Source organism: Oncorhynchus gorbuscha, linkage group LG26, assembly GCF_021184085.1.
Source record: "Oncorhynchus gorbuscha isolate QuinsamMale2020 ecotype Even-year linkage group LG26, OgorEven_v1.0, whole genome shotgun sequence".
Lineage (NCBI taxonomy): Eukaryota > Metazoa > Chordata > Actinopteri > Salmoniformes > Salmonidae > Oncorhynchus > Oncorhynchus gorbuscha.
In genome coordinates, this window is record NC_060198.1 from 4,582,814 (window position 1) to 4,610,313 (window position 27,500).

Here is a 27,500-nt window from a genome sequence, read left to right on the forward strand (position 1 = left end):
CGCCCAATGAAACATGTGTCTCCCCCTCTCTCTATCTTTGTGTGTGTGTGTGTTGGCGCTCATGAGTGTGTGCCATCTCATTGGGCAGAGAGTCAGGGAGCTGATTTACAGAGGGGCTCAGTGTAGACGTGTGTGTGGTGGAGACTGATGCTCTATAGCTAAGCATCACTGGACCTGTCCATGCTGTGTACTAAATACATGCTACCGAATGCCTGAGTACCTTTGTGTTTGTCAGGACCCGGTTACAAACCCGGGTCTCCGGAGTGAGAAACAGTCACTTAACCAACTGAGCCACGAATAGTCGGCAGAACCCAGAAGATGAGGCAGACACAGCAGTACTTGAGACGGTGTATTTAATGAAGTAAAAAGTGAAGTTCTTCAGGAAAACATGTAACTCCACAACCTCAAAAGGAATCCTACAAGAACAAAGGTAAAGCACAAAAAGCCTGAAAAGATACTCAAAAGAAACAAACAAACAAGAACAAAAAACAGAATTCCACAAGAGAGTCCACCGGGATCAACAAGAGTTCTCAGAGTACTAGGGCTGGGTGCTAACATACAAACACAGAGCAAAGAACAGAGGAAAACAAAGGGTTTAAATACAATCAGGGGAAACGAGGCACAGGTGCAAATAATAATGGGGAACAAGTGAAAACAAAAGGTCAAAAGGCACAATGGGGGCATCTAGTGACCAAAAACCGGAACAACCATGGCCAAATCCTGACAGTGTTCATACGTGTACAATCTAACACACACAGATACACAGAGACACAGAAACACAAGTACACACACAGACATACACACAGAACTAAGGTCACAACCTCGGACTAGGGACCCTAGCAACCTCGGACTAGGGACCCTAGCAACGGGTCCCGGATGGACGGGTGATCCCGGCAGCACCGGACCGGCGGGTCTGGCAGCTCCTGACTGACCGGCGACTCTGGCAGCTCCGGACAGATGGGCGACTCTGTGTGTGCTGTGTGTATGTCTGTGTGTGTACGTGTGTTTCTGTGTCTGTGTGTATCTGTGTGTGTTAAATCCATTGTGTTTGAATGGATGTGGATGGAATAACCACTTAAACAGTTTTCCTTCCACTTTAATGTCTCTGTTTGTAACGGTCATCTTCCTCTGACGAGGAGTAGTAGGAAGGATCGGAGGACCAATGCTCAGCGTGGTAAGTGTTCGTGATACTTTTATACCGACTCATACCAAAACTCATACCAAATACCACCTCATAGAAAAACAAACATAGACAACCCACTCAACTCACGCCTTGACCATACTAAAACAAAGACATAACAAAAGAACTAAGGTCAGAACGTGACAGTAGCCCCCCCCCCAAAGATGCGGACTCTGGCCGCAAAACCTGAACCTATAGGGGAGGGTCTGGGTGGGTGTCTGTCCGCGGTGGCGGCTCTGGTGCGGGACGTGGACCCCACTCCACCATAGTCTTTGCCTGCCACTTTTACCCGCCTCCGTGGCCTCTTTAGAGCGGCGACCTTCGCCGCCAACCTCGGACTAGGGACCCTAGCAACGGGTCCCGGATGGACGGGAGATCCCGGCAGCACCGGACCGGCGGGTCTGGCAGCTCCTGACTGACCGGCGACTCTGGCAGCTCAGGACAGACGGGTGACTCTGGCAGCTCAGGACAGACGGGCGACTCTGGCAGCTCAGGACAGACGGGCGACTCTGGCAGCTCAGGACAGACGGGAGACTCTGGCAGCTCAGGGCAGACGGCGACTCTGGCAGCTCAGGACAGACGGGCGACTCTGGCAGCTAATGGCAGACGGGCGACTCTGGTAGCTCAGGACAGGCGGGCGACTCTGGCAGCTCAGGACAGACGGGAGACTCTGGCAGCTCAGGACAGACGGGAGACTCTCGCAGCTCAGGACAGACTGGAGACTCTGGCAGCTCAGGACAGACTGGAGACTCTGGCAGCTCAGGACAGACTGGAGACTCTGGTAGCTGAGGACTGACGGGAGACTCTGGCAGCTCAGGACAGACGGGAGACTCTGGCAGCTCAGGACAGACGGGAGACTCCGACAGCGCTGAGCAGGCGGGAGCACCTGTAGAGAGGAGACGGAGAGACAGCCTGGTGCGGGGGGCTGCCACCGGAGGGCTGGTGCGTGGAAGAGGCACCAGATAGACCGGACTGTGGAGGCGCACTGGAGGTCTCGGGCACCGAGCCTGCACAACCCTACCTGGCTGGATACTCCACGTAGCCAGGCCAGTGCGGCGAGGTGGAATAGACCGCACTGCGCTGTGCTGGCGAACCGGGGACACCATGCGTAGGGCTGGTGCCATGTACCCCGGCCCGAGGAGGCGCACTGGAGCCCAGATGCGCTGAGCTGGCTTCATGGCACCTGGCTCGATGCCCACTCTCGCCCAGCCGATACGAGGCGCTGCTATGTGACGCATCGGTCTATGCCTGCGCACTGGGGACACCGTGCGCCTCACGGCATAACACGGTGCCTGCCCGGTCCACCTCTCTCCACGGTAAGCACGGGAGTTGGCTTAGGTCTCCTACCTGACTAAGCCACACTCCCCGTGTACCGCCCCCAATAGATTTTTGCCTCTCATCTTTGTTGCGCTGCCGTGCCAACTCCTCAAAATGCCGCCGCTCTGCTTTGGCTGCCTCCAGCTCTTCCCTGGGGCGGCGATATTCCCCAGCCTGTGCCCAGGGTCCCTTGCCATCTTAGATCTCCTCCCATGTCCAGGAGTCCGGAGATCGCTGCTGCCTGATACCATGCTGCTTGGTCCTTTGGTGGTGGGTGATTCTGTAACGGTCTTCTTCCTCCTCTGACGAGGAGTAGTAGGAAGGATCGGAGGACCAATGCTCAGCGTGGTAAGTGTTCATGATACTTTTAATAGAACACAGAAAAATACAAAATAACAATGTGAAATAACAAAAAACGAAACAGTTCCGTGTGGAACACACAGACACAGAAAATAATCACCCACAAATCAAGGGTGAAAACAGGCTGCCTAAGTATGGTTCTCAATCAGGGACAACGATTGACAGCTGCCTCTGATTGAGAACCATACTAGGCCAAACACAGAAATACCAACTCATAGAAAAACAAACATAGACAACCCAAACAACTCACGCCCTGACCATACTAAAACAAAGACATAACAAAAGGACTAAGGTCAGAACGGGACACTGTTACTGTAATTGCAGTGTAAAGTCATATGTAATGAACATACGACAGCATATTTAAATGCTCAGTCTAGATTTGTCTGCGAGGAAAGCAAATGATCCATTGCGTTGGATGGCTCTTGACATTCTCCGTTTCTTGTAATTAATTTGGAGTTATTAATGATGGTTGAGCTTTTGTGTAGGGCTGATTACCCTAAATGTCAGAGTTGTTCTCTCTTCTCTCTCTCTTAGTCAAACTGGTTGCTCTCTGTGTGTGTGTGTGTGTGTTGTTCTTGTTTTCCCCCTTCAGCCTTTTTATAGAGCTTATTTTTAAGGTCAGGTAGGAGCATTGGTTCATCTCTCTCTGCCAGAGTGTCAAGTCAATTTTGTATGTGTGTGTGTGTGCGTGTGTGTGTGTGTGTGTGTGTGTGTGTGTGTGTGTGTGTGTGTGTGTGTGTGTGTGTGTGTGTGTGTGTGTGTGTGTGTGTGTGTGTGTGTGTGTGTGTGTGTGTGTGTGTGTGTGTGTGTGTGTGTGTGTGTGTGTTTGTTATACTGGGGTTATTTCCTCCGTCACTAATTAGGCTGGAGAGGCCAAATGCTCCAGAGACTCTTCCATTGACCATGACACACAGTAACTCAGACCACCCTCTCCTCTTCTCTCACACATTCCTAGAATAACACTAGTACATATTGGGTCTACTTCTGGGGGGGGTGAGCTTCTACTATTTTGTGATAAGTCCACCTTATGATAGTGTTTCTTGAAAATCTGTGTTTGTGTTTCTTGAAAATCTGTGTTTGTGTCCAACAGTGTGTAATTTTCTTTGTCTGTGTGTGTGTGTGTGTGTGCGCGTGTGTGCGTGCGTGCAGACCTGGGTTAAAATACTATTTCAAATATCTTAATTACTTTCACATACATTTTGAAGTAAGTATTCAGATGTTTTGTATTGGACAAGTCCTGTAGTTGAATATTGGAATGCATTTGGAAATACAATTGGAAAGTATTGGCATGTATATTATGTATATTATTTGAAATACGTATTTAACCTGTTACTCCTACCCCCTACTTTTTCGAACATTCTGTTAAAAATCGCGCAACATTTCAGTGCCCTGCTACTCATGCCAGGAATATAGTATATGCATATGATTAGTATGTGTGGATAGAAAATACTCAGACGTTTATAAAACTGGTTAAATCACAGCTGTGACTATAACAGAACGTGCGTTTCATCGAAAAGTGCAGGAAAATCTGATCACTGAAAATGGGAAAATATATCCATGCGCCACTTCAACCCATTGTTAAACGTGAACCACATTAAATGGGGCCGAGGTTGCAATACCTACAGCTTCCACACGATGTCAACACTCTTGTCATTTGCCTACGATTTGTTTCTTGGTCAAACAGACACAAGGCAGCGCAGTTCTTCCGGTCTCCGACCGGATATGTTGGTTGAGATTTACCCGGACATTATATCCAGACGTACAGCTATAGAATATACATCGCCTCGTGATCAATTTGATCGCTTATTAACGTTTACTAATACCTAAAGTTGCATTACAAAAGTATTTCGAAGTGTTTTGTGAAAGTTTATCGTCAACTGTTTTAATTGACAAAAATGACGTGACGTTATAAAACGCTATTTTTTTCGTTGATCACACAGTCTTCATAGATCGATATCTAGGCTATATATGGACCGATTTAATCTGAAAAAATATCCAATAGTGATGTTTATGGGACATCTAGGAGTGCCAACAAAGAAGATGGTCAAAGGTAATGAATGTTTTATTGTCATGCAGGTGAAAGAGGACCCAAAAGCGACTTGGCGAAAACAGAGTCTTTAATCCAGTAAAGTAAATACAAACAAAAAACACAACTTTCACTCGAAATGACGAGGACAAACTGGAGACTCGATCTTGAACAGCAGGTGAACAGCAGGTTGCCTCGGGAAGGCACTTGAACCAGACAGACTCAGACACCTGCTCACCACGCAGCATCTGAGGAAAACACGACACGACAGGGCGATACACAAACACAGCACGGTGAATTCTAGACAAGGAACCGACAGGACAGGAACGGAACACAAAGGAAGAAATAGGGACTCTAATCAGGGGAAAGGATCGGGAACAGGTGTGGGAAGACTAAATGATTGATTAGGGGAATAGGAACAGCTGGGAGCAGGAACGGAACGATAGAGAGAAGAGAGAGCGAGAGAGTGAGAGAGGGAGGGGAGAGAGAGGGATAGAAAGAGGGAAAGAACCTAATAAGACCAGCAGAGGGAAACGAATAGAATGGGAAGCACAGGGACAAGACAAGATAATAAATGACAAAACATGACAGTACCCCCCACTCACCGAGCGCCTCCTGGCGCACTCGAGGAGGAATCCTGGCGGCAACGGAGGAAATCATCAATGAGTGAACGGTCCAGCACGTCCCGAGACGGAACCCAACTCCTCTCCTCAGGACCGTAACCCTCCCAATCCACTAAGTATTGGTGACCCCGTCCCGAGAACGCATGTCCATGATCTTATGTACCTTGTAAATAGGTGCGCTCTCGACAAGGACGGGAGGGGGAGGGAAGACGAACGGGGTGCGAAGAAAGGGCTTGACACAGGAGACATGGAAGACAGGATGGACGCGACGAAGATGTCGCGGAAGAAGCAGTCGCACAGCGACAGGATTGACGACCTGGGAGACACGGAACGGACCAATGAACCGCGGAGTCAACTTACGAGAAGCTGTCGTAAGAGGAAGGTTGCGAGTGGAAAGCCACACTCTCTGGCCGCAACAATACCTTGGACTCTTAATCCTGCGTTTATTGGCGGCTCTCACAGTCTGTGCCCTGTAACGGCAAAGTGCAGACCTCACCCTCCTCCAGGTGCGCTCACAACGTTGGACAAACGCTTGAGCGGAGGGAACGCTGGACTCGGCAAGCTGGGATGAGAACAGAGGAGGCTGGTAACCCAGACTACTCTGAAACGGAGATAACCCGGTAGCAGACGAAGGAAGCGAATTGTGAGCGTATTCTGCCCAGGGGAGCTGTTCTGCCCAAGACGCAGGGTTTCTGAAAGAAAGGCTGCGTAGTATGCGACCAATCGTCTGATTGGCCCTCTCTGCTTGACCGTTAGACTGGGGATGAAACCCGGAAGAGAGACTGACGGACGCACCAATCAAACGACAGAACTCCCTCCAAAACTGTGACGTGAATTGCGGGCCTCTGTCTGAAACGGCGTCTAACGGGAGGCCATGAATTCTGAATACATTCTCGATAATGATTTGTGCCGTCTCCTTAGCGGAAGGAAGTTTAGCGAGGGGAATGAAATGTGCCGCCTTAGAGAACCTATCGACAACCGTAAGAATCACAGTCTTCCCCGCAGACAAAGGCAGACCGGTAATGAAGTCTAGGGCGATGTGAGACCATGGTCGAGAAGGAATGGGAGCGGTCTGAGACGACCGGCAGGAGGAGAGTTACCCGACTTAGTCTGCGCGCAGTCCGAACAAGCAGCCACGAAACGGCGCGTGTCACGCTCCTGAGTCGGCCACCAAAAGCGCTGGCGAATAGACGCAAGAGTGCCTCGAACACCGGGATGACCAGCTAACTTGGCAGAGTGAGCCCACTGAAGAACAGCCAGACGAGTGGAAACAGGAACGAAAAGGAGGTTACTAGGACAAGCGCGCGGCGACGCAGTGTGCGTGAGTGCTTGCTTAACCTGTCTTTCAATTCCCCAGACTGTTAACCCGACAACACGCCCATAAGGAAGAATCCCCTCGGGATCAGTAGAAGCCACAGAAGAACTAAACAGACGGGATAAGGCATCAGGCTTGGTGTTCTTGCTACCCGGACGGTAAGAAATCACAAACTCGAAACGAGCGAAAAACAACGCCCAACGAGCTTGACGGGCATTAAGTCGTTTGGCAGAACGGATGTACTCAAGGTTCTTATGGTCTGTCCAAACGACAAAAGGAACGGTCGCCCCCTCCAACCACTGTCGCCATTCGCCTAGGGCTAAGCGGATGGCGAGCAGTTCACGGTTACCCACATCATAGTTGCGCTCAGATGGCGACAGGCGATGAGAAAAATAAGCGCAAGGATGAACCTTATCGTCAGACTGGAAGCGCTGGGATAGAATGGCTCCCACGCCTACCTCTGAAGCGTCAACCTCGACAATGAATTGTCTAGTGACGTCAGGAGTAACGAGGATAGGAGCGGACGTAAAACGTTCTTTTAGAAGATCAAAAGCTCCCTGGGCGGAACCGGACCACTTAAAACACGTCTTGACAGAAGTAAGAGCTGTGAGAGGGGCAGCAACTTGACCGAAATTACGAATGAAACGCCGATAGAAATTAGCGAAACCTAAAAAGCGCTGCAACTCGACACGTGACCTTGGAACGGGCCAATCACTGACAGCTTGGACCTTAGCGGAATCCATCTGAATGCCTTCAGCGGAAATAACGGAACCGAGAAAAGTAACGGAGGAGACATGAAAAGAGCACTTCTCAGACTTTACGTAGAGACAATTCTCTAAAAGGCGCTGTAGAACACGTCGAACGTGCTGAACATGAATCTCGAGTGACGGAGAAAAAATCAGGATATCGTCAAGATAGACAAAAACAAAGATGTTCAGCATGTCTCTCAGAACATCATTAACTAATGCCTGAAAAACAGCTGGCGCATTGGCGAGACCAAACGGCAGAACCCGGTACTCAAAATGCCCTAACGGAGTGTTAAACGCCGTTTTCCACTCGTCCCCCTCTCTGATGCGCACGAGATGGTAAGCGTTACGAAGGTCCAACTTAGTAAAGCACCTGGCTCCCTGCAGAATCTCGAAGGCTGATGACATAAGGGGGAAGCGGATAACGATTCTTAACCGTTATGTCATTCAGCCCTCGATAATCCACGCAGGGGCGCAGAGTACCGTCCTTCTTCTTAACAAAAAGAACCCCGCCCCGGCCGGAGAGGAAGAAGGCACTATGGTACCGGCGTCAAGAGACACAGACAAATAATCCTCGAGAGCCTTACGTTCGGGAGCCGACAGAGAGTATAGTCTACCCCGAGGAGGAGTGGTCCCCGGAAGGAGATCAATACTACAATCATACGACCGGTGAGGAGGAAGGGAGTTGGCTCGGGACCGACTGAAGACCGTGCGCAGATCATGATATTCCTCCGGCACTCCTGTCAAATCGCCAGGTTCCTCCTGAGAAGTAGGGACAGAAGAAACGGGAGGGATGGCAGACATTAAACACTTCACATGACAAGAAACGTTCCAGGATAGGATAGAATTACTAGACCAATTAATAGAAGGATTATGACATACTAGCCAGGGATGACCCAAAACAACAGGTGTAAACGGTGAACGAAAAATCAAAAAAGAAATAGTCTCACTGTGGTTACCAGATACTGTGAGGGTTAAAGGTAGTGTCTCAAATCTGATACTGGGAAGATGACTACCATCTAAGGCGAACATGGGCGTAGGCTTCTCTAACTCTCTGAAAGGAATGTCATGTTTCCGAACCCATGCTTCGTCCATGAAACAACCCTCAGCCCCAGAGTCTATCAAGGCACTACATGTAGCACCCGAACCGGTCCAGCGTAGATGGACCGACAAAGTAGTACAGGATTTTGATGGAGAGACTTGAGTAGTTGCGCTCACCTGTAGCCCTCCGCTTACAGATGAGCTCTGGCTTTTACTGGACATGAATTAACAAAATGTCCAGCAACTCCGCAATAGAGGCACAGGCGGTTGGTGATCCTCCGTTCCCTCTCCTTAGTCGAGATGCGAATCCCTCCCAGCTGCATGGGCTCAGACTCTGAGCCAGAGGAGGGAGATGGTTGCGATGCGGAGCAGGGAAACACCGTTGATGCGAGCTCTCTTCCACGAGCCCGGTGACGAAGATCTACCCGTCGTTCTATGCGGATGGCGAGAGCAATCAAAGAGTCCACATCTGAAGGAACCTCCCGGGAGAGAATCTCATCCTTAACCACTGCGTGGAGTCCCTCCAGAAAACGAGCGAGCAGCGCCGGCTCGTTCCACTCACTAGAGGCAGCAAGAGTGCGAAACTCAATAGAATAATCCGTTATGGACCGTTCACCTTGGCATAAGGAAGCCAGGGCCCTAGAAGCCTCCCTACCAAAAACTGAATGGTCAAAAACCTGAATCATCTCCTCTTTAAAGTTCTGGAACCTGTTAGAGCAATCAGCCCTTGCCTCCCAGATAGCTGTGCCCCATTCTCGAGCCCGGCCAGTAAGGAGTGAAATGACGTAAGCAACCCGAGCTCTCTCTCTAGAGTATGTGTTGGGTTGGAGAGAGAACACAATCTCACACTGCGTGAGAAAGGAGCGGCACTCAGTGGGCTGCCCGGAGTAGCAAGGTGGGTTATTAACCCTAGGTTCTGGAGGCTCGGCAGGCCAGGAAGTAACAGGTGGCACGAGACGTAGACTCTGGAACTGTCCAGAGAGGTCGGAAACCTGAGCGGCCAGGTTCTCCACGGCATGGCGAGCAGCAGACAATTCCTGCTCGTGTCTGCCGAGCATGGCTCCTTGGATCTCGACGGCAGTGTAACGAGCGTCTGAAGTCGCTGGGTCCATTCCTTGGTCGGTTCCTTCTGTCATGCAGGTGAAAGAGGACCCAAAAGCGACTTGGCGAAAACAGAGTCTTTAATCCAGTAAAGTAAATACAAACAAAAACACAACTTTCACTCGAAATGACGAGGACAAACTGGAGACTCGATCTTGAACAGCAGGTGAACAGCAGGTTGCCTCGGGAAGGCACTTGAACCAGACAGACTCAGACACCTGCTCACCACGCAGCATCTGAGGAAAACACGACACGACAGGGCGATACACAAACACAGCACGGTGAATTCTAGACAAGGAACCGACAGGACAGGAACGGAACACAAAGGAAGAAATAGGGACTCTAATCAGGGGAAAGGATCGGGAACAGGTGTGGGAAGACTAAATGATTGATTAGGGGAATAGGAACAGCTGGGAGCAGGAACGGAACGATAGAGAGAAGAGAGAGCGAGAGAGTGAGAGAGGGAGGGGGAGAGAGAGGGATAGAAAGAGGGAAAGAACCTAATAAGACCAGCAGAGGGAAACGAATAGAATGGGAAGCACAGGGACAAGACAAGATAATAAATGACAAAACATGACATTTATATTTTATTTGTGCGTTTTGTGTAGCGCCGACTATGCTAATTATTTTGTTTATGTCCCCTGCGGGTCTTTTGGGGTGTTACATGCTATCAGATAATAGCTTCTCATGCTTTCGCTGAAAAGCATTTAAAAAATCTGACTTGTTGCCTGGATTCACAACGAGTGTAGCTTTAATTCAGTACCCTGCATGTGTATTTTAATGAACGTTTGAGTTGTAACGAGTGCTATTAGCATTTAGCGTAGCGCATTTGCATTTTCAGATGTCTAGATGGGACGCCTGCGTGTCAGGTAGGAGCAAGAGGTTAAAGTACTTTCAAATAGTAAGCTATTTATAGGAAGTTAATTGGGAATACTATCAAATACGTCCAATATACATTAAGTAGTTGATTCTGACCACATTATTTAAAAATACTCAAATACACAGAAAATAAGTATTTAAATGACTAATGTCGTGTCTTTGGCTATGCCGGATTAAGTGATATGACATGCTATTCTATACAATAATGTATCCGTAATTAATATTACCTGATTGAGCTAATCATGTAAATGTAATTAACTAGAGAGTCGGCACCACAAAATAATATTTATAGAGCTGTTATCTTCCGAATAAACTCTTAAAGACCTAGTAATATTTTACATCAATAGCAGTCAATATTAATTGTCATCTTAATTCAGTCTCATCTGAAAGTTGTAAATTCTTGGTTATCTGCACAAACCCTGGCTAGCAAGTTGAACCAGCAATACAAAATTGGGTTTAATTATTTATTTACTAAATACCTAAATAATCACACAGAATTACACATACACATAATTAAATCATAACTTGATTACAAATTACGTCATAAAGGAAAACGTCCCTAGTGGGCGGAACAGATATGACAACTTGTTACACAAAAGAAAAGGGGCTGGGTTTGAGTGAAAGAGTGGGAAGACTGAGGAACAAAGGGAAGAAGCTGTGCTATCGTAAATACAGTATCTTATGCATTCTAAATTACCGCCCATTTGGAAAAGGAAAATGCAATAAATATTTACTCTGAGCTGCGCTTCGGTAGGTTGGTGGTAGATGGGAGGCCGTGTTGCCCAACCAAGTCCTTTTCTGGTGGTCAATTGGATACGTTGTAGTAACGTCATTGTATGATAGACGGGATACTCTGTCTGTTCCTTCCTAACCCTCGTTTGCATCTGCTGTTGCTAAACTCAACGGCTAGGAGGTATCACTTCTGTAGTTCATACCATTCGCAACCAAAGCTCACGATGATTTTGGCTTCGTTCTGTCGTTATTACCTGAACCATTCTGACATAGGACCGTCGTCCTCACGTCAAGAAGTTATATTGTCGTCAAGGGCTTATATAGGAAGGGAGAGGAGGGTGTGTTTGAAAAATGTTAATAGCCCATGTCCCTTCACAGGGGCGAGCCCACTGATTGAGATGCCCTATCTTATGAAAAACCAAATCTCACATTTTAGAAGCTAAAATCACATTTCATCCTATCACGAATAATTTCATATGCAAATATTTAAATTGAACAACAATTCCATGTGAATCCGATAATTCTGATATGTAGACTTTCCACTGTAGAGTTTACATCATCTTATCATTGATGAGAATGTCTCAGATGACAACCGAACTGACATCATATTCATTAAGTACCACCGCATATGTTCAATTGATCAGATTACCAGAATATAGTTCATTTCCCCCCAACTTCTGATGTTCCCAGAATCTCTATGTTAACCAAGAGGTTTTGCAAATGTAACCTCAGTAGTGTAGAGATAGGAAAAAGGGGGGAAGAGGTATTTATGACTGTCATAAACCTACCCCCCAGGCCAACGTCATGACACTAATGATAAAATACACATGTATTTGAACGCTTTGTGTATCAGTGTGTGTGTGCATAGTGTGCGTGTATCAGCGTACGAAGCGAACATTGTGTGTATCTCCTTGTCCATCAGGGTGCTGCATTGAGGCATATTTGAATTGTTGCCATGGAAACTCTTTCTCTGTTTCTCCCTCTCTGACTCTCTCTCTATCCCTCTCTCTCTCCCTCTTTCTTCATCTGTGCCCTGCCTCTGTCTCTGTCATTCTCACTATCTCACTCTTTTCTCCCATACTTTCCTCTCCGACTTCTCTCTCTGGCCATCTTCTCTAACCTTCCTTCTCATTGTGTGCTTCAACCATCCTTCCTTCATCACTCTTTATTCTTCTCCCTTCATCTTCAGCTCTTCTTTTATCATCCTAATTAATAATTTCTTTCTTTTCATCCCTCCATCTTCTCAGCACCCATCCTCGTCCCCCTCGCTAGATTTTTTCTTGTTGCTGCTGTTCTTCTTCCTCCAACCAGCTCCATCTGTGTTGTGTATACCTCCATTTATTTTCCCTTCCATCCACTCTCTTCCTCCTCTTCCTCATCTTCCTCCTCTTCCTCCTCCTCTCTCTGCTTTCCTCCCACTCTCTTCCTCCTCTTCCTCCTCCTTTCCCTGTTTCCCTCCTACTCTCTCCCTCCTCTTCCTCCTCCTATCTCTGCTTTCCTCCCACTCTCTTCCTCTTCCTCCTCCTCTCTCTGATTTCCTCCCACTCTCTTCCTCCTCTTCCTCCTCCTCTCTCTGATTTCCTCCCACTATCTTCCTCTTCTTCCTCCTCCTCTCTCTGCTTTCCTCCCAGTCTCTTCCTCCTCTCCTCAAATCAAATCAAATGTATTTGTCACATACACATGGTTAGCAGATATTAATGCGAGTGTAGCGAAATGCTTGTGCTTCTAGTTCCGACAATGCAGTAATAACCAAAGAGTAATCTAACCTAACAATTCCAAAACTACTACCTTATACACACAAGTGTAAAGGGATAAAGAATATGTACATAAAGATATATGAATGAGTGATGGTACAGAACGGCATAGGCAAGATGCAGTAGATGGTATCAAGTACAGTATATACATATGAGATGAGTAATGTAGGGTTGTTAGAGGAAAATATAGTTTAGATAATCAATTATGTATACATTAATGATTAGAACCATTTATGCTAATACTATTATGTTATGATTTGAAAAGTATGGGTTCTTAATTGTACTGTTACTGAAAATGTAAGCAGAAATGAATTGTGTCTGTGTCTCCTGGGAAAGTTTAAGAAGGAGGGATAAGATAGTTTTTCAAACAGATAAGAATGTTTTGGTTGGATTCCATTAGTGGAGAGAAGTATATCCTTTAGGCAGGTTGGAATGTAGTTTATGAGGGGAGTGAAACTATCTCCAGGACCGAATACTACGCCATTGTAAGGCTGGGAGAGGGGGTGTAACTGATGACGTCATTTTATGTCTTCTTTCTTTAAAATGTAATGTTCTTTGTATTTTGGGTCAGTACTCATCAAGAATAAATGCTGAACTTGTTTTTAAGACTGGTCTCTTGCTAATTCATGCAAATGATAAACTTACAACTTATCATGAATTAGAAATGAGTGCGAATTGAATTGATTTTGGCAATAAAACATAAAGGGATTAAGAATTCCTCTATCAAGGGTATGTAAACAAAGTGGCATAGTTTAAAGTGGCTAGTGATACATGTATTACATAAAGATGCAGTAGATGATATAGGGTACAGTATGTACATATACATATGAGATGAGTAATGTAGGGTATGTAAACATTATATTAAGTAGCATTGTTTAAAGTGGCTAGTGATATATTTTACATACATTTCCATCAATTCCCATTATTAAAGTGGCTGGAGTTGAGTCAGTGTGTTGGCAGCAGCCACTCAATGTTAGTGGTGGCTGTTTAACAGTCTGATGGCCTTGAGATAGAAGCTGTTTTTCAGTCTCTCGGTCCTTGCTTTGATGCACCTGTAATGACCTCGCCTTCTGGATGATAGGCAGTGGCTCGGGTGGTTGTTGTCCTTGATGATCTTTATGGCCTGTGACATCGGGTGTGACATCGGGTGGTGTAGGTGTCCTGGAGGGCAGGTAGTTTGCCCCCGGTGATGCGTTGTGCAGACCTCACTACCCTCTGGAGAGCCTTACAGTTGTGGGCGGAGCAGTTGCCGTACCAGGTGGTGATACAGCCCGACAGGATGCTCTCGATTGTGCATCTGTAGAAGTTTGTGAGTGCTTTTGGTGACAAGCAGAATTTCTTCAGCCTCCTGAGGTTTTGAAGAGGTGCTGCTGCGCCTTCTTCACGACGCTGTCTGTGTGGGTGGACCAATTCAGTTTGTCCGTGATGTGTACGCAGAGGAACTTAAAACTTACTACTCTCTCCACTACTGTCCCATCGATGTGGATAGGGGGGTGCTCCCTCTGCTGTTTCCTGAAGTCCACAATCATCTTCTTTGTTTTGTTGACGTTGAGTGTGAGGTTATTTTACATTTACATTTACATTTAAGTCATTTAGCAGACGCTCTTATCCAGAGCGACTTACAAATTGGACACCACACTCTGAGGGCCCTCATCTCCACCCTGTAGGCCGTCTCGTCGTTGTTGGTAATCAAGCCTACCACTGGAGTGTCGTCCGCAAACTTGATGTTTGAGTTGGAGGCGTGCATGGCCACGCAGTCATGGGTAAACAGGGAGTACAGGAGAGGGCTGAGAACGCATCCTTGTGGGGCCCCAGTGTTGAGGATCAGCGGGGTGGAGATGTTGTTACCTACCCTCACCACCTGGGGGCGGCCCGTCAGGAAGTCCAGTACCCAGTTGCACAGGGCGGGGTCGAGACCCAGGGTCTCGAGCTTGATGACGAGTTTGGAGGGTACTATGGTGTTGAATGCCGAGCTGTAGTCGATGTACAGCATTCTCACATAGGTATTCCTCTTGTCCAGATGGGTTAGGGCAGTGTGCAGTGTGGTTGAGATTGCATCGTCTGTGGACCTATTTGGGCGGTAAGCAAATTGGAGTGGGTCTAGGGCGTCAGGTAGGGTGGAGGTGATATGGTCCTTGACTAGCACTTCATGATGATGGAAGTGAGTGCTACGGGTCGGTAGTCGTTTAGCTCAGTTACCTTAGCTTTCTTGGGAACAGGGAAAATGGTGGCCCTCTTGAAGCATGTGGGAACAGCAGTCCATAAACACAGCCAGCTGGTCTGCGCATGCTCTGAGGACGCGGCTGGAGATGCCATCTGGGCCTGCAGCCTTGTGAGGGTTAACACGTTTAAATGTTTTCCTCACTTCGGCTGCAGTGAAGGAGAGTCCGCAGGTTTTGGTTGTGGGCCGTGTCAGTGGCACTGTATTGTCCTCAAAGCGGGCAAAAAAGTTATTTAGTCTGCCTGGGAGAAAGACATCCTGGTCCGTGACGGTGCTGGTTCTCTTTTTTGTAATCCGTGATTGACTGTAGACCCTGCCACATACCTCTTGTGTCTGAGCCGTTGAATTGTCACTCTACTTTGTCTCGATACTGACGCTTAGCTTGTTTAATTGCCTTGCGGAGGAAATAGCTTCCCTGTTTGTATTCAGTCATGTTTCCGGTCACCTTTCCCTGGTTAAAAGCAGTGGTTCATGCTTTCAGTTTCACGCGAATGCTGCCATCAATCCACGGTTTCTGGTTTGGGAATGTTTTAATCGTTGCTATGGGAACGACATCATCAATGCACTTTCTAATGAAGTCGCTCACCGAATCAGCGTATTCGTCAATGTTGTTGTTGGATGCAATATGGAACTTATCCCAATCCACGTGATCGAAGCAGTCTTGAAGCGTGGAATCAGATTGGTCGGACCAGCGTTGAAAAGAACTGAGTGCGGGAGCTTCTTATTTTAGTTTCTGTCTGTAGGCAGGAAGCAACAAAATGGAGACGTGGTCAGCTTTTCCGAAAGGAGGGTGGGGGAGGGCCTTATATGCGTTGCAGAAGTTGGAATAGCAATGATCCAAGGTTTTACCAGCCCTGGTTTCGCAATCGATATGCTGATACAATTTAGGGAGTCTTGTTTTCAGATTAACCTTTTTAAAATCCCCAGCTACAATGAATGCAGCCTCAGGATATGTGGTTTCCAGTTTGCAACGAGTCAAGTAAAGTTCGTTCAGGGCCATCGATGTGTCTGCTTGGGGGGGAATATATATGGCTGTGATTATAATCGAAGAGAATTCCCTTGATAGATAATGCGGACGACATTTGATTGTGAGGAATTCTAAGTCAGGTGAACAGAAAGACTTGAGTTCCTGTATGTTGTTGTGGTCACACCACGTCTCTCTCTGCTTTCCTCCCACTCTCTTCCTCCTCCTCCTCTCCTCTCTCTGCTTTCCTCCCACTCTCTTCCTCCTCCTCCTCTCCTCACTCTGCTTTCATCCCACTCTCCTCCTCCTCCTCCTCCTCCTCCTCCTCCTCCTCCTCCTCCTCCTCCTCCTCCTCCTCCTCCTCCTCCTCCTCCTCCTCCTCCTCCTCCTCCTCATCTTCCTCCTCCCCCTCTCCTCTCTCTGCTTTCCTCCCACTCTCTTCCTCCTCCTCCCCCTCTCCTCTCAGCATTGTCCAACCTCACTGAGGATTGAGCCCGTTTACAATTAGCATGGGTACCTGCAATTAGGCCTGACAAACCTCCACTAATTATGCTTTTAGATGGGACATTTGTAGTAACAGACTACATTAGCTACCCCCTTTTTCTCTGCTACTTCTCCCTCCACCCCTCTGCTTTGCTCTCCCTCTGGCCCCTTTGATATCTCTTTGCCTATTTCTCTCCCCATTTCTCTGTTTTCTCTCTCCTCCCTTTCTCCACTGTTTTTCTCCTCTCTCTCGCTCGCTCTCTCTCTCTCCATGTTCATTCCTCCTTTCTCTGCTTTCTACTCCTGTTTTTGCTCTCATCTCCCTCTTCCGTGCTCCCCTTTGCATGTCTATCTCTTTGTCTCCCAGTCCCTATCTCTCTCTGTCTCTCTATCTCTTTGTCTCCCATTCCCTATCTCTCTTTCTCTCTCTTTGTATTTCTCTCGTCCTCTCTCCCTAAAGTGTAGCTACATTAAGGATTCCCATTTCTATCTCAATATAAACGACAATGCGCTGTCGTTGTCATTTGACTTCTTCCCACACACACACACACACACACACACACACACACACACACACACACACACACACACACACACACACACACACACACACACACACACACACACACACACACACACACACACACACACACACACACACACACACACACACACACACACACACACACACACACACACACACACACACACACACATGACTAATTGTGTTTCTCTCTGACTGTCCCATCCCTCTCTTTCTATTCTCTCTCTCCCTATTTCTCTCTGCATTGCTGTTAATAAAAGGAGCAGGAAATAATAGGTCTGCAATTGACTTCAGAGGCTAAAGGGGGATGGGAGGGAGGGAGGGAATAATACTGGTGGGAAGAGAGGTTAATGGCAATGAGAGGCAGTTACTGCTCAAAGGAAAATAGAAAAAAAGAAAGATATAGAGATAAACAGATAGAAAGAGGGAGAGAGCGGGAGAGAAAGAGAGCAGGACAGAAAGAGAGAGAGAGTGATAGACTGAGAGAGACAGAAGCAGAGATGGAGAGGTAGAGAGCACAGGGGAGAGAATAAGCATCATTCTCAGTCTGTGAGTGTCTGATGGTCACTTAACCTGGCAGCCAGTCCATGAAGCTCAGAACCTGTCAATCTGTCAAAACACACCCGGCGCTGTCGGTCTCCTCACCGCACATGCACACACACACACGCACGCACGCACGCACACACACACACACACACATGCACATACTCCAAACTGTCTTTGATGTCTGCCACAAGGTCCCTCTAAGGAAAGCACTAGAATAGAGTGGTGGATTAAGCATTGTTGAGCATCACTAGACATTTTATCTCAAGTTATACCATTTCACCATGTGAACAATACTCTATGTGCATCATTTGATCCTGTTTTCTTTGTGTTCTGTTGTAGCAGTCATGGTATTATTATGATACAGTACCTCTTTTCAGTCCCATCTCCTGCTGGTAATATACATTTACATTTAAGTCATTTAGCAGACGCTCTTATCCAGAGCGACTTACAAATTGGTGCATTCACCTTATGACATCCAGTGGGACAGTCACTTAACAATAGTGCATCTAAAACTTAGGGGGGGTGGGGTGAGAGGGATTACTTAACCTATCCTAGGTATTCCTAGGTATTACTGTACATGATATTAATTCTCTCTCTCTCTCCCCCTCCCTACCTCCCTCCCTCTCTCCAGGTACTGCATTTACACTCCTCCACGATGCTTGTCAGCCTCCTCTCCCCCTTCCCACTCCAGGACAGGCGCGTCACTTCCTCCTTTCCCCCTCCTCCTCCCGAACACACCTCTTCCCCTCATCAGCACCCCCGGCTGGCCCTTCCCTCCCTCTCCCTCCCTCTCTCCCTATCTCTCCTCCTCCTCTCCCTATTCCTTCTGCCCATCTGCGAGTCGGCGCGGTCGCCTGGGAGGGGCGGAGCTGGCCAGGGCGGAGGAGCACCAGGAGGTGCACCCGGGACGGGAGGAGCAGGAGGCGAGAAAGGAGGCCAGAGGGGCACAAACCTCATCCCCCCTTTCTACCCCCCTTACTACCCCCCAGTATCTCCCGCCCGGCCCCCTGCGCCCCCCCTTACCTCCCAAAGTGGCCTCCTCTCTTAGCATCGCCGTCATCCTGGTGGGCAACTCTAGCGAGGTGTCGTCCACCTACGTGGAGAAAGAGGAGTTCCTCCATGTTCCTCACCCTACCAAAGTCCAACTGGAGACCATGAACGACACGGACCCCAAGAGTATCATCAACCGTATCTGCACCCTGATGACCAACACCTGGCTGCAGGGGGTGGTGTTCGGGGACGATACGGACCAGGAGGCCATCGCCCAGATCCTGGACTTCATCTCTGCCCAAACACACATCCCCATCCTGGGCATCCGAGGAGGCTCCTCCATGGTCATGGCTGCCAAGGTATGGAACACCACCTTTAATGCACATCTATTTCCACTAGTACACACTCTATTTCCACTAGTACACACAACATCTATTTCCACTAGTACACACAACCTCAGACATCTATCTATTGAATAGTGTGATGCCGTTCATATAATAGTTACAGCTGGTTGGATACACATGTATACAGTATAATGACAAAATGCACTGTTGGTTAAAGGCTTGTAAGTAAGCATTTCTCTTTAAGGTCTTGTATTTGGAGCACATGACAAATCAACCTTGATTTGATATGATGACACCACCACTAGTACAATGCAGGACAGTAGGTAGAAATAACTCTGTGAAGCTCACTAAATGCTCAGGGTCCTGACACTAGTTGTTATGGCTCTCTATACTTTGGGTACATTGGGTTTTTAGTCACACCAACTACTCGACTGAAAGCTCCTGGTCCAGGCGAGATAGCTGACGTTGGTATATCTAATATCTAAACAAGGTTACTCATCACCTTGTTGACTATTGTATATCTAAACAAGGTTACTCATCACCTTGGTGACTATTGTATATCTAAACAAGGTTACTCATCGCCTTGTTGACTATTGTATATCTAAACAAAGTTACTCATCACCTTGTTGACTATTGTATATCTAAACAAAGTTACTCATCACCTTGTTGACTATTGTATATCTAAACAAGGTTACTCATCACCTTGTTGACTATTGTATATCTAAACAAGGTTACTCATCACCTTGTTGACTATTGTATATCTAAACAAGGTTACTCATCACCTTGTTGACTATTGTATATCTAAACAAGGTTACTCATCACTTTGTTGACTATTGTATATATCACCTTGTTGACTATTGTATATCTAAACAAGGTTACTCATCACCTTGTTGACTATTGTATATCTAAACAAGGTTACTCATCACCTTGTTGACTATTGTATATCTAAACAAGGTTACTCATCACCTTGTTGACTATTGTATATCTAAACAAGGTTATTCATCACCTTGTTGACTATTGTATATCTAAACAAGGTTACTCATCACCTAGCAACAGGCATACTGTACTATATCTATGCATGTTCCTGTATGAGGGGCGACCAACCTCCTGAAGCGCATTAAGGCACAGCTGGCCTACACATTACAATACATCAGGGCACATAACTGCAACATGTTTCAACTCAATAAGTCCTCCTCAAGCTGCGTTGTTATGCTATACAACCGATCAAGGCAGTGTTACTTTCAATATTCAATTGACAAGAGTTACAGTGGATCCGTTAAAATCACGCAGAGCAGGGAAACAGCCACTCTATTCTGAGCGGCACTGGGTCCGACTGTGAACGCTACAGCATCTTATTCCAGGCCCGTCTCTCAATGATTGATTCAGCTGTTAATTGGCCTCCTACAGCATGTGAATCTGACGTCACGTCCATGGCTGCTTCTCAGATGGAACCATTGCCTACATAGTGCCCTCTGGGCCCTGGTCAGAGGTAGTGGACGACATAGGGAATAGAGTGACAGCGAGGCTACTTAACCTTGAAAAGACTCTTTTGGCAAGTCAAATAAGAGCTTTGTCAGATGTGACTTAAAGGAAAACTCCACCTAAAACTATATTTTTGCATTTGTTTTATTATTCCATTGTTGATTTAGTCCCAAAATGTTTTGCATGTCAGCTGTCAAGTTTTCAAGATATATAACTTTCTAAATAGATAAATACAGCTGGTAGGATGCTGTGCTCCCTCTCCGGCCTCTAGGTCACCAGGCTGCTCGTTATGGCGCACACCTGTCACCATCGTTACACGCACTTGCACGTCTGTCACGTTCTGACCTTAGTTCCTTTTGTTAGGTCTCTATTTTTGGTTTGGTCAGGGCGTGAGTTGGGGTGGGCATTCTATGTTTTTGTTCTATGTTTTGTATTTCTGTGTTTGGCCTGGTAGGGTTCCCAATTAGAGGCAGCTGTCTATCGTTGTCTCTGATTGAGAACCATACTTAGGTAGCCTGTTCCCACCTGTGTTTGTGGGTAGTTGTTTCCTGTTTTGTGTTTTGTCACCTGATAGGACTTTTTCGTTTTTTCATTTTTTCACCTATGTTATTTTGTGTTCAGATTAATAAAGTTAACATGGACACGTACCACGCTGCATTTTGGTCCGATCTTTCATATTCCTCATCAGGCGAGGACGAGAATCGTTACAGCGTCATTAGACTCACCTGGACTCCATCACCTCCTTGATTACCTGCCCTATATATGTCCATACCTTTGGTTCCTTCCCCAGGCGTCATTATTTCTGTTCCTGTGGCACATCTGTGTGTTTTTCGTGTTTCTTGTTTTGTATTATGTTGTGTTGTCCACTCCCTGGACTTGCTTCCCAACTCTCAGCACACATCGTTACAGAATGACTGCCTCAACTGGCTCAACGGGTTTCCATGCCTCAGCGGGTGAACAGGTTCCTGTTCCTCGACTGAGGCAACCAGGGAGGTCTCAGCTGGCTCATCAGGCCCCTACGCCTCAGCCGGTTCGTCAGGTTCCTGCACCTCAGCGGAGGCAACCGGTCTGCTCCGGATCCCCGGGATCGTCCCTTTGGTTGGTGTCCTGCAGCTGGAGCCGAACACGCCCCGGGGAGGGGATACCATCACGTATGCTCACTCTCTGGCGCTCTAGGTTGCTATGCTGAGACTGACAGGTTTTCCGCACCTCAGCAGAGTTCACCGGTCCGCTCCTGATCCTCGGGATCATCAATTTGGTCAGTGTCCTGCGGCAGGAGCCGCAGGTCGGGGAGGGGGTACTGTCACGTGTGCTCACTCTCTGGCCTCTAGGTCACCAGCCTGCTCATTATGGTGCACACCTGTCACCATCGTTACGCCCCCCCCTGCGCGTCATCAGACTCACCTGGACTCCATCACCTCCTTGATTACCTGCCCTATATATGTCACTCCCTTTGGTTCCTTCCCCATTGTTACTCTTTCTGTTTTATGTCTGTGCATTGTTTGTGTTTCTTGTTTTGTATAATGTTCGTTTTATATATTAAAACACTCACTCCCTGAACTTGCTTCGCGACTCTCAGCACACATTGTTACAATTTTGAATCATATGATACTGTGTTTTGCGTCATATGAAGCTAAATGCATCATACCAGTATTTTGATGATGTGATGAAACCTACTTTTGAATTGTAACGTACCCAGTAGTAACAGACCGATGAAACATATAAATACTTTAGTGAATGTGATTTATCTATCCAGGCTTAGAAATTATTGATGAGATTAGGCCACTGAACATAATGGAAAGTCTTGTAGAAGTCTAGAGTTTTAGACTAGAGTTTAGAGAGTTTTAGAGTTTAAAGAGTTTTAGGGGGTGATTTGTCTTTCTTTGAGGATATTTTGACTTGCTTTTGGAGAGTCTGCATCAGTTCTCATCTACTTTGTTTACTTCAGCATCGAAATGGAGGCACCAAGGCAGTGGCTTTTCTGTCTGGGTTGTGTGAGTTAGTTGGACAGTGTCATGACCGTCCATGAAAATCCAAATAGGTCAGATCAGGTTTGCAATGAATGACTTCAATCAGACCCCTTCTCACCCTGGTCTGCACTCTCAAGATTCACCAAATGAATGTTCTGTTTCAACAGAATTTTCCCCGCTGAAACTCTAACACGTTCCCAAACGAGATACTGGAACAATATATCTAACATACAGCCAGCCTGCCGGAACTGCCCATTTTGAGCAAGCTGTATAAATTATGGGTTAAGAATGAAACAGGAGACAAAGGGCTATGAGACAGAAGTTTCATCTGAGACACATGAAAAGTGAGATGTATACGGAGGGTGCGGGGCAACAAAAGACAAACAGCAGAGGGGCTAAGGAGCAGGTCCCGAGTGGAAAGCCATACCCTCTGACCGAGCCGACAGCAGGATCAGGGTCTGATGGCGATCCGCCTGTCGCCGATTCTTGGATGTGGTCTTCAGAAGAGAGGCTCAGGTACGGCGACAGAGGCCAATGACCGTCTGGGCAGAGGGTATGCTGACTTCTTCCTCTTGCTTAGGGAAGAGCGGGGACTGATATCCCAGTGGCAGAGCAGGGAAGGGTGTTACAGGTGTATTCCACCTACACAAGTTGCTGGCTCCAGGTGGTGGGATTGGCAGGGATGAGACAACAAAGAGCCGTCTCAAGGTCCTGATTGGCTCGCTCCGACTGTCCATTAGATTTGGGGAGAAAACCAGAGGACAGGCTGGCCGACGACCCAATGTGGGTACAGAACGCATTCCAGAACCGGGACGAGAACTGAGGGCCACGATCGGAGACCATGTCTACAGGAAGTCCATGGATCCGGAAGATGTGCTGTACCATGAGCTGACCCGTCTCCTTGGCTGAGGGCAACTTGGGAAGGGGAATAAAATGGGCAGCTTTAGAAAACCTATCCACCCTTGCCATCTGACGGAGGAAGACCACTAACAAAGTCCAGGGATATATGGGAGCAGGGGCAGTGAGGAACAGGGAGTGGTTGAAGAAGGCCAGTGGAGTCTTATTTTGTGCACAGACAGTGCAGGCGGCAACAAATGCGGAGACATCAGGAACCATGGAAGGCCACTTAAAGCGTAATCGGATGAAAGGGTCCGACGGGAGCCTGGATGACAGGTCAGTCTCGAGGAATGTGCCCACACCAGGACTGGGGAACAGCAGAGTCCGGGACAAACATCCAGTTAGCCGGAGCCCCCTAGGAATGCTGTGCCTTACGGACAAGGCTCTCTATACGTCAGATGACTGCAGGCGTTAGATAGGAGGTACGGAGTATGGACTCGGGGTCAGACGGAGTTGCAACGGAGCTATACAAATGTGAGAGTTGGTCTGTCCGAATGGCATAACCGAGTATTGAGTCTTCCACTCATTGCCTTCCTGTATACAAACCATACAGTAGGCATTCTGAAGGTCCAACTTAGAGAAGATGGTCGCTCCCTGAAGCGGGTCGAAAGCCGAGGAGATGAGTGGTAGAGGGTAGCGGTTTTTAACTGCAATGTCATTTATGCCCCGGTCGTCAATACACGGGCGGCTGGTGAGGCAGATGGACAAATAACCCCTTGCAGTGAGAGTGTTCTCAATGTACTCCTCCATAGCCTTGGTCTCCGGACTCGACAGGGAGTAAAGCTATCCCCGAGGTGGTGTAGTGCCTGGGAGAAGGTCAATGGCACGGTCATAGGTCGATGTGGGGTGAAAGACGTAGCGCGGTCCTTGTTGAAGACCTCTTAGACCAGGTACTCCAGGTACTCCGCAGGAATGGCTGAGAGATCCAAGGCTTCTCCCAAGCCAGCAGGAAGACGTCTCGGGCAGACTTTGCCAACTTAAGACACTGTGCATGGCAGAACCGGCTCCAGCCCACGATAGACCCAGTGGCACAGTCGATCAGGGGATTGTGCTTCTGTAGCCACGAATATCCCAAAACCACATCGATAGATTCTACGAGCAGGAACTGCATACATTTCCTGATACTCGTAGGTTGATAAGAACCGTATTGCTGGTGACTCTGCCGATAGAGCGCCCATCCAGCGCTCTGAATTCCATGGGAATTGAGAGGAGTTGATTGGAGATTCCCAGCTCTGACACCAAGGGAGTGTCGATAAAGCTCTTGTCGGCCACAGTGCCAATGAGCACCTGGAGAGATTTGGCCTGGTCACACCACAACAGGGTGGTATGGAGATGAATACGAGTAATGGGAGATTGGAATATCCCTGTATGGCTCACCAGAGAACTCGTACTTACTGATGAGCCAGGTCTTTTTAATGGACAGGTGGGAAAATGGTGTCCTGTAGTCTCGCAATACATACAGCTCCTGGTGCTCAACCTGCATAAACTTTCATCTGGAAACAATCTAGCCTTTCCCAGTAGCTTGGGCTCTGGTCAAGGCGATGAGGGAGTCTAGGTCCATGGGCAGCTCCCGGGCTGCAAGCTTGTCATTAATCACCGATAATCCGTGACGGAACGCATCAAGCAGGTCTTCCGGGTCGAGGCACTCTCAGCCGCCACCTTGCGAAAATCCACAGCGTAGTCTGCCACACTACGGGAGTCTTGCCGTAGTTGGAGCAGCTTACAAGCAGCCTCTCTCCCGGACATCGGAGAATTGAACAATTCACCTACCTCCACCACAAACTCCTCCAAACTGAGGCAAATGGTGGACTGTTACTCCCACACCACCTTAGCCCAGGCTTGTGCCTTCCCGGACATCAGCGTTATCAAATATGCTATCTTTGAGAGGTCCAAGGCTACGGGTTGAAGATGATGGAGCACTGGGAGAAAAACGCACAGGAAATGTTCCAGAAACTCCAGCGTAACGCCTCTGGAGGAGGTAAGCGAGGTTCGCAGGACACCGGGGTAGGCTGGGAAGAAATGCCACTGGTGGCGGGGTTGCTGAGAGTCTGGGGAATTACTGTAGTGACTTGCTGCCTAGTTGGGAATCCGCAGTGCTCCAGCAATGTATCGAACACATGGTCATGGCGTTCTGCCAGGGTATGGAGTCCCTCCATAAGGCATTGCAACTCCCCATGTCTTCCAATGGTGGCTCCTTGGAAGTAGACAGCCTTGCGGAGCTGGTCCGAGCCTGCTGGGTGAGTCATGGCCAGTTCGTACTATCACGGCTCAGGCTAAGACCCAGATGAAGACACAGGAGGCGGATAGTACGAGTTTATTTTAGTACATGCGGCAGGCAAAACGGAAGTCAAGGCAGGCAAACAGTCGGAATCCAAATCAGAAATAGGCAGGTACAGGACGGCGGGCAGGATCAGGGTCAAGACAGGTAGAAAAGTCAGAACTGAGAAGACTAGGAGAAACAAAACTAGAGCACAGGGAACACACTGGTAGGACTTGGCGGGACAAGACAAACTGGCAACAGACAAACAGAAAATGCAGGAATAAATACACAGGGGATAATGGGGGAAAATAGGAGACACCTGGTGGGGCGGGGGAGACAAGCACAAAGACACATGAAACAGATCAGAATGTGACACTGTCCCTCTCTCTCTCCCTCTCCATCTCTACTTTAACAAGTATCAATGTTGTTGACATTCCGCTAGGGATCTGTTTTCAGCGTATTACGTCTCCAAACCTGTATAAATAAAGGTACAATAAACTTTTTTTTAAAATTAGTTAATTGTTACATGATGAATTTAGTCAGGTAACAATTAAAAATACACTGCTCGAAAAAATAAAGGGAACACTAAAATAACACATCCTAGATCTGAATGAATGAAATATTCTTATTAAATACTCTTTTCTTTACATAGTTGAATGTGCTGACAACAAAATCACACAAAAATTATCAATGGAAATAAAATGTATCAACCCATGGAGGTCTGGGTTTGGAGTCACACTCAAAATTAAAGTGGAAAACCACACTACAGGCTGATCCAACAAGTCAAAATGAGGCTCAGTAGTGTGTGTGGCCTCCACATGCCTGTATGACCTCCCTACAACGCCTGGGCATGCTTCTGATGAGGTGGCGGATGGTCTCCTGAGGGATCTCCTCCCAGACCTGGACTAAAGCATCCGCCAACACCTGGACAGTCTGTGGTGCATGGAGTGAGACATGATGTCCCAGATGTGCTCAATTGGATTCAGGTCTGGGGAACGGGCGGGCCAGTCCATAACATCAATGTCTTCCTCTTGCAGGAACTGCTGACACACTCCAGCCACATGAGGTCTAGTATTGTCTTGCATTAGGAGGAACCCAGGGTCAACCGCACCAGCATATGGTCTCACAAGGGGTCTGAGGATCTCATCTCATCACCTAATGGCAATCAGGCTATCTCTGGCGAGCACATGGGGGGCTGTGTGGCCCCCCAAAGAAATGCCACCCCACACTATGACTGACCCACCGCCAAACGGGTCATGCTGGAGGATGTTGCAGGCAGCAGAACGTTCTCCACGGCGTCTCCAGACTGTCACGTCTGTCACATGTGCTCAGTGTGAACCTGCTTTCATCTGTGAAGAGCACAGGGCGCCAGTGGCGAATTTGCCAATCTTGGTGTTCTCTGGCAAATGCCAAACGTCCTGCACGGTGTTGGGCTGTAAGCAAAACCCCCACCTGTGGACGTCGGGCCCTCATACCACCCTCATGGAGTCTGTTTCTGACCATTTGAGCAGACACATGCACATTTGTGGCCTGCTGGAGGTCATTTTGCAGGGCTCTGGCAGTGCTCTTCCTGCTCCTCCTGGCACAAAGGTGGAGGTAGCGGTCCTGCTGCTGGATTGTTGCCCTCCTACGGCCTCCTCCACGTCTCCTGATGTACTGGCCTGTCTCCTGGTAGCGCCTCCATGCTCTGAACACTACGCTGACAGACACAGCAAACCTTCTTGC

The 27,500-nt window shown here is 47.8% G+C and overlaps 1 pseudogene; it reads left to right on the plus strand.

The window, feature by feature from the left end:
* The window catches only part of LOC124015944, a 191,619-nt pseudogene that overhangs the window by 25,538 nt on the left and 138,581 nt on the right, over positions 1 to 27,500 (plus strand).